This window comes from Pongo pygmaeus, chromosome 10 (genome assembly GCF_028885625.2).
Source record: "Pongo pygmaeus isolate AG05252 chromosome 10, NHGRI_mPonPyg2-v2.0_pri, whole genome shotgun sequence".
Classification (NCBI taxonomy): domain Eukaryota; kingdom Metazoa; phylum Chordata; class Mammalia; order Primates; family Hominidae; genus Pongo; species Pongo pygmaeus.
Window position 1 is genome coordinate 123,277,258 of NC_072383.2, and position 13,572 is coordinate 123,290,829.

The window sequence follows — 13,572 nt, forward strand, 5'->3', positions numbered from 1 at the left end:
GAGACATGGTATTGTTCTCTGAGGAACTGCTGTGGCCATGGACCTTGACTTTCAGAAATGACATCTCCAGTGGTGTCAGACGTGACTTCCCAAGACTTGAGACCTTCCAGAACAGCCCATGGGACATTCTACCCAGATCACAGTAGGGACAAAATACTTTAAAAGTCACTGCTAAGAAGAGGCTATAAAATGGTGACAGCCAGTTGTGGTCATGAAGAAAACTTGTTCTGGCCCATTCAATGTTTTTTAAAAACTGGGCCATTCCTTATAAAATGCAGATTTCCAGCTTCTCTTGGAAAACCATCAAAATACCCAGCATGCCAGTTAGCCACAATCCCCACCCCTCCCTTTTGACCTGCACTGACTCACTCACTCCTTTCCTCCCTGTGTCTGAGTTTGGGACATCCCTGTATCCCTACTTTGGCCACCTCCTCTTGCTGTTGCAAACAGTGGAACAAATGTTGAGGACCTCACTCAAACAAGAGAAAGGAGTGTCCCTCCTGGAATGCCAGGTGACTCTCCTTCTCCTTGGCTGGCTGGGCTGGTCTGGTGGCATGATCCTGTCTGAGAACAAGGCCCACATAGAAGGAGGCACAGCTGAGGCAAAGCCAGCTCCCAGAAGCATTGTTTGAGCACCTAGATCCAGCCGTGCCTGAACGTGTCCTACCCTGGCCACTCTGAGGACCCATCAACTCCCCGTCATAGCCTAACTCGGCTCGAGTGTGTCTCTGCCACAACTCAGGAGCCTTAACTAACTGCCCCTAACTAATCACCCCCAGGTCTCCCCTTGAATGACTCGTCCCTGGACGCCTGGCCTGATGGAAGACTAATTCAGCTCTTGTCTCACCCAGGTGAGTGCCTGAACCTCGTCCTCACAACCCTCACCACCTGCGATAGCACTTGCTTGTTTAACTGACACTCCCCCTCTGGATACTAAACTCAAAGGCACAGGCAATGTCCAACTTCACCATTCTCATCCCAGTGACCTACATGAGTCCAAAACACGCCACGTGCCCAATACATGTAAATTAAAACCATGTAAATACATGTAAATTAACTATGGAGCAAAAGAACAAAAGGGAAAGGCAAAAGTCATTAAATTTAACTTCTGCCTTAAATGTGAAAAACAGCCCAGCCCTGGAGGTCTGCAGAACAGTCTCAGATCCAGGGAAGCCCTCCTGGGGCCCCCCCTGCTCTCTGCTCTGCTCCAGCCATTACAGAGTGGGAAACTGAGGCACAGAGCCCCAATCAGCATGCCTGAAACATGGTGGCTGGAGGGCCTTCAACGCCTGCTGTTCCCTCATCCCCCTTCCTTTCACATGGTGGGTGCCTCCTTATTGTCCAGGGCCCAGTTCAGATGCCACCTCCTCAGAAACTATGCTGGAATTCTTACCTAAAATGAGTCCCCCGAAACTGAAGTCATCCCTACCTCCCCACCCTGTATTATTTCACAGGCAGCATTTTCTTGCCTTGCAAAATCGTGTTTGTTTTTTGGCACTGCCCATCTCCCCATCAGCCTGTGTGATCCATAAGGCAAAGCCCCGCATCTTGTTTGCTGTGTTTGCCATCCCCTCGACCGGGAGGAGGCCATGGGGACACCAATCTGGCTACAGGGAGGCAGGAAGCAGATGTCCCACGTCCTGACCATCCCACACTGCCCAGAGCAGCTGCTGCGTGCCTGAGGGCCCTACGTGGCACATGGAGGCTGTCTCACAGCTGGCATGGCCCTGCCAAGAGATCCAGGCTGGCTGCGGCAGTGACCGTCGTACCCACGGGGCAGAGGGAGGGCTGCAGGTGGCACCTGCACAATCCACACGATGAAAAGCAGCTGCCATGGAGTCAGGCGTTCTGGGTTCACATCCTAGCTCTGCCAACTGGGCGACCTTGGGCAAGTCCCTTAACCTCTCTCTGCCTCCAACCCCCTTAACTAGAAAACAGGGCTGATCATAATAGCACCTACCTTCTAAGGCTGCTGCAAAGAGTACATGCGTGTATGTATGGGGTGCACGTTAGAAATTGTAGTTAATGTTAATAACAATAATACTGGTAACTCACACACAGCACTGAGGCAAGAAAAGGATCAGGAAATGTTAGCTTTTATGGTAAATATGGTATTTGCTCTGTGCCAGGTCCTGTTTGAAGCATGTACACACATTAGTCCCTACAAGATGGGCTTATTATTATTCAATGTGAGTGTTCCAGCTCCTCCAGGCAGCCTCCTTGGATTGCTCCAACCCCCAGGAACACCATGGACACGCACAATTCTTCATGTGGGTCTGTCCTCAACTCCTCTCTCCACCCCAGGTGACAGTGAGGGGCAGGGAGAGCCCCAAACCCCGCAAGCCCGAAGTCAGCACCAGGGGAATGTGCGAACCCCCACTCCCATCCAGGCCACGGCCCAGAAACGCAGGCCCTGTCTGGCTGCACAAGTACACCCTGGAAAGTAAAGGGTGTTCCCTCCCTGGGCCCCCGGTAGAGGCCCAGACATCCCAAGGGTTCAGGCCCCACTGCCTCGTACAGGACCTGGAGTCTGGAGATACGGAGAGGCACCATGGAGGGAACAGGTGTGGGCTGTGGCTGGGCACCCTGGAGCTGCGTGGACAGCGAACGAGGACAAGACTGCCCCCAGCCACCCCCATCCTCTGTCCATGCCCGGCACAGGCTCAGGTCCTGAAGAGCAACCACGAGGTGGGGCAGCTGGTCTCCTCTCCCCTGCGGACAGACAGGACGCTAACCAATCAGCCACAGCAAGAACCCTAGCAAAGCCAGCTTGGGGTGCACACAGCTCCCTGCGCTTCTCAGAGAGGACAGGCAGCTCCTTCCACGTCAGGGACATGAGGTGGCCCCCGCTCCCCAAACCAAACAGTAAGAAGCAGCTAGAATCCCAGCTTCACCACCACCCAGCTGTGTGGTCTCACTCATGCTCCTCCACCTCCCTGAGCCTCAGTTTCTCCAACGGTACAATGGGTCTAAGGACCATTATCTCAGGGAGGACAGAGAGTCCCCCAAGAGCCAGCCAATCAGGGCCACTGAAAGACAAAGAGAAGATCTGGAAAGAAGCTATTTTAATTTCAGCAAATGGGCTTGCTTTGTCATTAGTGAAACACGATTTTATTTTACGGTTCAGAATGGCATCTGTTTATGGCAGTCGTGGAAGGGATGACGAGATCTTTTCGGCAGTGAAACCTCAGGAGGCCTCGGGCCATCCTGATTCAGCAAATCCCTCAACAGGCCACGCTGAAGGGTAGATGACAAACAACGGCGCCCCGCACAGACGTGGCCACAGCACACACAACACGCCCTGTAGGGCGAGATGGGAAGGACGCGGCCGGGGCAGACGACTTGAGTGCAAAGTTCACTGGCTGTGTGACCTAGGGCAAGATGTGGAAGCTCTCTGTGCCTCAGTTTCCTCATATGTAAAGAGGGGATGATGATAATCCCTACTTTACAAGAGCTTTTAGGTGATGAAATAATTTTTTACTTTTTTATTTTTTTTTGAGGTGGAGTCTTGCTCTGCTGCCCAGCCTGGAGTGCGGTGGCACGATCTCAGCTCACTGCAGTCTCTGCCTCCTGGGTTCAAACAATTCTCCTGCCTCAGCCTCCCCAGTAGTTGGGATTACAGGCACCTGCCACCAGGCCCGGCTAATTCTTCTGTTTTTATTAGAGACGGGGTTTCACCATGTTGGCCAGGCTGCTCTCGAACTCCTGACCTCAGATGATCCGCCTGCCTCGGCCTTCCAAAGTGCTGGGATTACAGATGTGAGCCACTGTGCCCAGTCAATTAAATAAATTATAACATGTAAAGTGTGACACAAGGACGATCACAAACCCTGTTAGGACTGCTGCTGTCACTGCCATGGGGTGCTCCTACTTTGAAGCTCCAGTAGGTTTACAAACCCAACTGCAGCATAAAGACGGGTCCACCTGGATCCCTGGGACTTTGCACCGAGGTCATCTGCCCCGGTCCACGTCCTTCCCGCCTCGCCCTACAGGGTGTGCTGTGTGTGCTGTGGCTGCGTCTGTGTGGGGCACCGTGTTTGTCATCTACCCTTCAGCGCGGCCTGTTGAGGGATTTGCTGAATCAGGATGGCCCGAGGCCTCCTGAGGTTTCACTGCCGAAATGACCTCGTCATCCCTTCCACGACTGCCATAAACAGGCAGACTGGGTAAACAACTCTCCAGGGACCCCCCACCACCTCTACCACCAAGGCTCTCTGGAAGCCCCTACAGCAGCGCCTCCCCGCCTCCTCCCTCCAGCTGGGGTGGGGATGACTATGAGACGGAAGGAGACACATGTCAGAGCCGAAGATTAAAAACAAGTACAATGAGCGGGCAGGCATCCATCCACAATGATGAATCTGATGTAATTAGGCACCCCGCTAACTTCATTACTTATTTATTTACGGGACTGCTTATTTAATTTACGGGCCTCCTTCCCCTAAAAGTCATCTTAGCTGACACCCCTCAGGCAAGGAAAAAGGAGAAGGAGGCCCCCTCTTTCATCCCAGCCCATTCCTGGGCTTCCATATGTCACGCTCCTCCCTTGCCCCAAAATAGCTCCCCGGAAGGCAGGTGTGGTTTTGCCCAAGACAACAGGATTGAACAAGGAAGACCCTTGGCAGAGCCAACGCCTGACATTCACTCAACAGTGCTCAGTGCCAAAGGACAGTGCTTGACCCGGAAGGCACAGCGTCTCCTCCACACCCTCATCTCTCCAGCAGAGGAAACCCTAGGAAAAAGGTAGTCCTGGCCCCAACCAGCCACCAATTCTTGGCATGACCCTCTGGACTGGCAAATACATCACTGCAACAAACGGAGCTGGTGCCTCCTAGCCTGAAGGAGGAGAAAGGGCACACGACTCGGAGTCATGAGTTTCATTTCTTCTTGGAATGGAAGTCACCTGACCTGTCAAAGCCTCAGTTTCCTCATCTGTAAGATGAGTGTTAAGAACAACACTGCCAGGCGTGGTGGCTCATGCCTGTAATCCCAGCACTTTGGGAGGCCAAGGCAGGCAGATCACCTGAGGTCAGGAGTTCGAGACCAGCCTGGCCAACACAGAGAAACCCCGTCTCTACTAAACATACAAAATTAGCCAGGCGTGGTGGCGCATGCCTATAATCCCAGCTTCTAGGGAGGCTGAGGCAGGAGAATTGCTTGAACCCAGGAGGCGGAGGTTGCAGTGAGCTGAGATCGCACCATTGTACTCCAGCCTGCACAACAAGAGCGAAACTCCGACTCAAAAAAAAAAAAAAAACACTCACTAATCCTACTACTTTGGGAGGCCAAGGCAAGTGGATGACCTGAGGTCAGGAGTTCAAGAACAGCCTGGCCAACATGGCGAAACCCCGTCTCTACTGAAAAAAAAATACAAAAAGTAGCCAGACGTGGTGGCGCATGCCTGTGATCCCAGCTACTCAGGAGGCTGAGGCAGGAGACTCACTTGAACCTGGGAGGCGGAGGTTGCAGTGAGCCAAGATCATGCCATGGCACTCCAGCCTGGGTGACAGAGCAAGACTCTGTCTCAAAAAAAATAAATAAATAAATAAATAAATAAAGAACAACACTCAAAGCTAACTAACCCCAAACAACCCAACTGATGCTATCCGGCACTGCACTGTGGTCTCAACCACTGCAGCCGGATGAGAAGCAGCCAGTCAGCAGCATAAAGACTAGAAAGGAAAACACAGAGCTAGCGTTGGCAGACACGAGATTATCTCCCACTATCCTTTAGACTCCCACCAGCTGGCCAGACACATAAAATCAAAACACAGAACCACAGCTTTGCCCAAAAGGCAACAAAAGCTGAAAAATGTAATCGCAAGTGCATTAGGGTCTCCTGGAACAGCTAACATTAAAAGATTGACAGTAGCAAGTGCTGACAAGGATGTGGAGCAACTGGAACTCTCATCCACTGCAGGTGGGCATGCTAAATGGGACAGCCACTTTAGAAAACAGCTGGTGGTTTCTTATAAACTAAAATAACACATTTACCATGTGACCTAGCAACCCAACGCCTAGATATTCACACAAGAGAAAAGAAAACATGTTCACACAAAGACTTACACAAGAATGTTCGGAGCAGCTTTATTCCCAATAGCCAAAAACTGGAAACTTTGATGTCCATCAACTGATGAATGGATAAACTGTAATATATCCACAGAATGAAGTATTAGTTAGGCATGAGAAAGAATGAATAGATACATGAGCAACAGGGGTTACGCAGAGTGAAAGAAGCCAGACACAACGAAGTATATACCTGATGATAATTTTATTATAAAATTCTGGAAGAGTTAAAAGCTTCTATAACAGCAGATCAGTGGGTACCTCTAGTCGGGGGCGGGGGGTGGAGGTGGGCGCTAGGGATTTAGTGCCAAGGGACTGGTGGGGATTTGGGGGGAACAGAAACACTTTATTCTGATTGTGGAGGTGATGCAAATGTTTACATTTGTCAAAATGCATGCAACTGAACCCTTAAAATGGGTGCATCATTATAGGTTAATTACATCTCAATGAAGATGATCTTAAGTGTAACAGGGAGAGAGATGCATATATTAACACTACTCACTCCATTCCTAGTGCCCAGGGACTATTTCCTCACTTCTAAATCAGTCTGCTGGTTCCTAAACTGGCCCTCAAGTTTCCCAAAGTCCCCTGATGTATGAGCATTGGACAGTTTGGGTCTGGGTTGAACCCCAGCTTTGTCCTATGCTAGCTAGGTCATTTAGGGCACTGTGCCCCTTAGGGCAAATCACTTTGCCTCTCTGCCCCTCAGTCTCCCCCTCTACAAAAGCAAGGTGAGAAACACCACACTCCTCAGAAAACTGCAAAGTAAAATGAACCAAAGTGAACATACCAGCTGCAGACCCCAGCATACACCAGGGGCTTCATTATTGCTGCTGTCAAGTGATAAATGGTCAAGCCCCAGGCCCACTGTGGACAGAGCTGGCCAGGATTCTTGTAACCCTGACAAACACAACACACTTCCCCACCCCACCAGACAAGGTTCTGGGCTCAGATTGCTGCCCCCAGGCCCTGAGGACTCAGGCCAGGGCATTCAACTGATGCCTGCTGTCCGGACAGGACACGGTTCCTGGGCTCCACCCAACCCACCCCTCCCAGGGAAGCAGGGACAAAAGGATGGGGCCCTGTGGGGATGGCTGGCCCTGAGGACAACACGGGCACATGAGAGGTCATTTCAGGAGAAGGACGTCTGGGAGGCATCCACCAACTCATGCTGAACAAGAGTCCAGCCAGAGCCCACCCGTTTATGAAAGAAAATGACAATAATAATAGAAGGACAGGGAGGGGGCTGCAGGGATGGGGGCTCTGCACCAGCTCCCACAGGCCCGTCCAGGGCTCCTGCTCCCCTCTGAGTGATGGCAGGGCAGGCGCCTGGAGCCAACGGCAGGAGGGGCATCCCCCGGGCCCGATTAGCGGGCGGCCGCAGGCAGACACGCTCAACTGTCAGCCTCCTCCTCTCAGCCCGCCATCACAGGCACCATTAATTGCTGTCATTTGAGGGTGGCCTGTGGGGAGAAGGAGGGAGGAGGAGAAGGAGGGGTAGGGAGCAGGAAGGAAGGGGGAGGGAAGGAAGGGATTGCAGGGAGCCCCCGCCCAGGGCTGAGCATCCAGGCTGAGAAGGAGAGACAGGAGGACGGCAGAGAGGGAAGGGTGGTGGTGCAGACAGGGAAGGGCAGGGGGTCCTCCATTGCTCTCCTCCCCACCCAAGCAGGGCCCAGGGCCCCGTCCAACTGGGGATAAGGCCGGTCCTCCCAGAGCCCCCGAGAGGCGAGATCCCACTGGGCCAGGGCCCTAAAACCTCCCCCTACACACCTTCGGTGTCCCCGATCACTCGCCCAGGGTACCCCGAGACCCCAGCCCCCACCCACACCTGACCCCTCACCCCAATGTATAGATGATCCCAGACACCCACCTCCCCACCCCACTCCCAGCTGAAGAATCCACTCACAGAGTTTCGAGTCATGGGCAACCCACTTTTGGGGCCAGGGGCTCCCACAACCCCCTTCTAAGGTCCTAGGTCCGCAGGGAAGAGTGTACCACTGGGAGCCTGGGGCCAAGCCCTCCCTCTGCTGCTGCACCCTGGGGACGCCGCATCGCCTCCCTGTACCTCAGTTTCCTCATCTGGAGAATGGGGATAAGGACAGTGCCCACCTCCAGGGTCGCTCTGAGATTTAAGGAGGTAATTCCACAAAGTGCTTAACCGGGGGCTGACACACGTGCACGCACAGCGAGTGTCGGCCCTGAGGTCTGTCCCCCCTTGTCTCCCCCATCCCCCCTTCTACCATCACAGTTCTTCCTCAGAAAAGGCTGCACCCCCCGCCCACCCTCTCCAGCATGGAGGGTCCCAGAGGGGCCCCACAGAGCTGCCAAGTGGGTGTGGCGGGGCAGGGCATCCGGGCAGCATCTGTCCTCTGTGAGGGGAGTGCAGAGCATCTGCCTGCCTCATGTGCCTCCACGGCCCCGCTCCCACCCTCCCCGGCTAGCCCCCAGACAGGCCTTGCCTTCGGGCTGAGGAGCCACTGGGGTCCTGCAAGGGGGCTCCTGGGAGCATCAGGTTCCCTCAGCAGGGGAGAAGGAGGCCCCACTCCACTGTCTGTCTGCCTTCCCGGCCTCCCTCAGATGTGATGGATCGCCCCGGCGGAGGAAGCTAAGTGCTTGCAGACAAAAAGCCCTTTTATCGTCCTCGGGTGGGCCACTGGCATGACAAGCAGATAACTCAGCCACAGGAGGAAGGCTCCCCATTAGGCCGGAGACGGAGACGCCGATGGACGGGGGGACAGAGAGGCAGAGGAGGAGGAGACTGGGAAAAACAGCCCAGGCCAGGCCGCTTTCCTTCCAACTTCAAAGCCCCATGAGCCTAGGCAGAAAGCCCTGCTGAGTTCATCACTTTGTGGGGGACCACCACCATCCCACTCCTCCTTCCCCCACCTCCAAATCCCACTCCTCCTTCCCCCCCAATCCCACTCCTCCTTCCCCCACCTCCAAATCCCACTCCTCCTCCCCCCCAAATCCCACTCCTCCTTCCCCTCCTCCCTCCAAATCCCACTCCTCCTTCCCCCTCCCTCCAAATCCCACTCCTCCTTCCCCTCCCTCCCTCCAAATCCCACTCCTCCTTCCCCCCTCCCTCCAAACCCCACTCCTCCTTCCCCCTCCCTCCAAATCCCACTCCTCCTTCCCCCGTCCCTCCAAATCCCACTCCTCCTTCCCCCCCCAAATCCCACTCCTCCTTCCCCTCCCTCCCTCCAAATCCCACTCCTCCTTCCCCCGTCCCTCCAAATCCCACTCCTCCTTCCCCCTCCGAATCCCACTCCTCCTTCCCCTCCCTCCCTCCAAATCCCACTCCTCCTTCCCCCTCTCTCCAAATCCCACTCCTCCTTCCCCCTCCCTCCAAATCCCACTCCTCCTTCCCCCGTCCCTCCAAATCCCCCTCCTCCTTCCCCCCCCAATCCCACTCCTCCTTCCCCTCCTCCCTCCAAATCCCACTCCTCCTTCCCCTGCTCCCTCCAAATCCCACTCCTCCTTCCCCTGCTCCCTCCGAGACGAAACCTGGTTGTGAGGCCCAGGGCTTAGGGCCCAAGGCCCAGTCCCAGGAAACAGATGACCTGCAGGGCTGATCTCCCCTCCTGCCTACTGGGGGGCCCCCAAAGGCTCAGGACAAAGGAAAGAGGCCTCCCCCAGGAAAACTACCCCCAGGTAACTCAGAATCCCGCAACCCGGGAGGCCCATTCCAAGCTGCCTCGGTGCCTTGGCAGGGCTGTTCCCTCAGCCGGGGTCACCCTTCCCCCAGATACCTACATGCTCCCTTCCTCCCCTACTTCAGGTCTTTGCTCAAAGGCCACCTTCTCAGGGAGGCCTACCCTGACCCCCACTTTGAAACTGCAAGCCCCAGCCCACCCACACGCTCCCCAGACCCCTTCACCACTTGTTCCTCAGCCTGGTGCTCACCACCAAGAGACCCGCTAAGCATCGCACTTACTGACTTTTGGTCATGATCTGTCTCCCCGCAGGGAGGACTGGGTGCTTGGCCGTCTTGTCCACAGGTCTATCCCCAGCACCCACAACAGAGCCTGGCACACAGTATGTGCTTTAGAAAGAGCCATTCCATAAACGAATATATAGTCACATACTGCTTAACCACGGGGACACGTTCTGAGAAACGCACGGGAGCCGGTGCCGTGGCTGTGGGAGCATGATGGGGGTGGATTTGCATAAACCTAGACCTCAGTGCCGGTGGTACACCCAGCTTGTGTGGTGTCATCCAGGCTCGTCCAACCCCGGCCCAGGACGCCTTTGAATGTGGCCTGACACACATTTGTAAACTTTCTGAAAACATTATGAGACCTTTCTGTGATTTTTTTTTTTTAGCTCATCAGCTATCATTAGTGCTAGTGTATTTTCTGGGTGGCCCAAGACAATTCTTCTTCCAGTGTGGCCCAGGGAAGCCAAAAGATTGGACAACCCTGGTGTAGCTGACGGTTCCCAGGCTACCACTTGTACGGTGTGTGGCCGGACTGACTCCCACAGGCAGCTGGAACCCAGTGGTACACAGTGTATCCAAACATAGAAAAGGAACAGTACAAATGTGGTACTGTCTGGGCTTGGTGGCTCACACCTGTCATCCCGGCACTTTGGGAGGCCGAGGCAGGAGGATCACCTGAGGTCAGGAGCTCGAGACCAGCCTGGCCAACATGGCGAAACCCCATCTCTACTAAAAATACAAAAATTAGCCGAGTGTGGTGGCGCATGCCTGTAATCCCAGCTACTAAGGAGGCTGAGGCAGGAGAATAGCTTGAACCTGGAGGCAGAGGTTGTAGTGAGCCGAGATCACACCATTGCACTCCAGCCTGGGCAATCGAGCAAGACTCTGTCTCAAAAAAAAAAAAAATGTGGTATTATAATCTTATGGGACCACCGTCATATATGCGGTCCACCGTTGACCAAAATGTCGTTATGCAGCACATGACTGTATTTGGAACAAGAATGAAATCTCCCAACAGCAGCCTGTCATGAGCCAGAACACGCTGTGTGCCCGCCGTGTGCCCCAGCTTCCATGTGCACGAGCCCTGCAATGCCCTCAGCGACCAACTGCCTGGCTGGGAAATGAGCACTCCGGGAGAAACCTGCTGGATTCCCTGGGAAAGGTGAGAAGGGGTTCTTTGCTTCTGGCTCCTTGATTCCAGCTGAAAGATCTGGGACATGTGGCCAACCTGTGCCTCAGTTTCCCCACTTGTAAAATGAGGCACCACCCATTCTGGAGTGTTGCTGTGAGGGTCACAAAATGGGGTAACGTGTGAAAAGCACGACCTGTGATTATGACTCACCAGGCACCTTCTCGGGCCAGGCACTGCTCTCTATGAGCATTAATCACCACAGCAAAACCCTATAAGGGGAAACTGTTATTGCCCGCCCCCCCCCCCCGCCCCCCAGTCTACAGATGGAGAAACAGAGATACAGAGAGATAAAGCAACCTGGCCCCGGTGCCCAGCACGGAAGTAGCAATGATAATACCAGGACCCAGGTCACCTCTTTGCCTGCTGGGCACAGGGACCAACAGTGGTGGTTCAGCCTCAGGGCTTCCTCCAGCACCCAATACCCGAACACCTGAGCCCATCGACAGGCTCCACCCTGGCCAAACCTGCAGGCCCACTGCCAAAGCACAAAAGCAATGTGACCAAGAACCCTGGAGCCTGGGGAAACCCACCCTCCCGACACTGACACTGTCAGGGACCCTCCCATCTCTCAGGTGTCACCAAAAAATCACTGCACCAACTCAGCCAGGAAACAGCCCATCACTGGGGGACCCCGCAAACTGCCCTAGCTGCTCCCTGCCCTGGACAGCTCTGATGTGCCAGATCCCACACATCCCCGCAAGGCCCCCACCACACACTCCAGGCCGAACCTGGCTCCGAGTAATTCCAGACCCATTTCCCGTGAGAAGGTCCAGGCAGGATGAACCTCCTGGTGGAGACAGACATGAACCTACCAGAAACTGCCTCCAGCGAGGCTGTGTCCTCAAAGACTCAGGAAGACCTGTGGAGAAAACATGGGTTTTGTTACTTGACATCGCCATGTATGGAGTTTGGCATGATGACACCGATGTGCAGGAAAAAAGACCATGTCTGCTGTCAGGGCCCGTGTGTCATAAGCACTGGACGAAGTATTTCTCCATGATAACCCTGTGAGGCAGGTACTGCGACCTATTTGACAGAGAGGGAGACTGAGACTCAATCAAATCTCATGCCCAGGTTGTCAGAGCCGGGAAGTGACGGAGCTGTGACTCAATCCCAGATGTGTGGATTTAAAGGCATCCCACACCCTGGCAAGACCACCGAGGGGCCCCGGGCAACACGGCTAGGCTACTGGGAAACTGCCCCATTAACTACCCAGAGGACCCCACAAACAGGCAGATGGGTCGACCGATACCTGAAGGACGGGGTCGGGGGTGGGGGTATCTACTATTCTCATGCAAGAATTTATTTTTGTTTGTTTGGTATTTTGGAGTGTTTTTGTTTTTGTTTTGGATACAGTCTCGCTCTGTCCCTCAGACTGGGGTGCAGTGGTGCAATCATGGCTCCCTGCAGCCTCAACCTAAGGCGATCCTCCCACCTAAGCCTCCTAAGTAGCTGGGACTATGGGCACGTGCCACCATGCCCAGCTAATTTTTGTATTTTTTTGTAGAGACAGGGTCTCACCATGTTGCCCAGGCTGGTTTCAAACTCCTGGGCTCAAGCAATCCTCCTGCCTTGGCCTCCCAAAGTGCTGGGATTACAGGTGTGAGCCACTGTGCCCAGCCTCATTTAAGAATTTCTGAGTTACCATACAAAGTCAAAAATAGTGCAATGACAGCTAGTATCCAGAATACAGAGGGGACACCCACAAATCAATGAGCCAGTCAACCCAACAGCAGACAGGCAAAAGACAACACAGACACTTCACCAAAGAGTACATACACATGGCCAGTAAGACACGAAAAGATGCCCAACGTCATCAGTCCTTAAGAGAGGGCAATTAAAACCATGAAAGACCACTGCTCACCCATGGGGATGGCAAACATGAGACAGACAACATCAAGTGCTGGTGAGAAGAAGGAGCACCTGGAACCCTCACCCGTTGCCGACGGGATGCAAAATGGAGCAACTACTTTGCAAAAACAGTTTGGTCATTTCTTATAGTTAAACACATGCTCGCCACATGACTCAGTAATTCAACTCCTAGGACTTTATCAGACAGACATGAAAACAGCTACACAGACTCGCGCATAAATGTTCACTGAAGCTTTATGCACAATCGCAGAACAACTGAAAACAACCCAACGGCCCATCCACAGGTGAACAGATAAACAAACAGTGGTACATCCATGCCATATAACTCTGCAATCAAGAGGAACCAAGTGCAGACACACAGAACCACAGGGAGGAATCTGAGACTCAGGCTGTGTCCAAGAAGCCACATTCAAGGCTGCAGACTCTACGGTTCCATTATAGGATTCCAGGGAAGACAAAACAACTTTCACATTTGTAAAGAAGCCTGCAGAGGTAGTCAAATACAACA

At 53.8% G+C, this 13,572-nt stretch overlaps 1 protein-coding gene across 50 annotated transcripts in view; it reads right to left on the bottom strand.

The window, feature by feature from the left end:
- Nucleotides 1-13,572, bottom strand: part of NCOR2 (nuclear receptor corepressor 2) — a 246,677-nt gene that overhangs the window by 202,655 nt on the left and 30,450 nt on the right. For all 50 annotated transcript variants that reach the window (XM_054444031.2, XM_054444024.2, XM_054444029.2 and 47 more), the window contains exon 2: nucleotides 12,005-12,051. The gene's annotated coding sequence lies outside the window, so the exon portion shown is untranslated. The remainder of the gene's footprint in view (nucleotides 1-12,004; nucleotides 12,052-13,572) is intronic.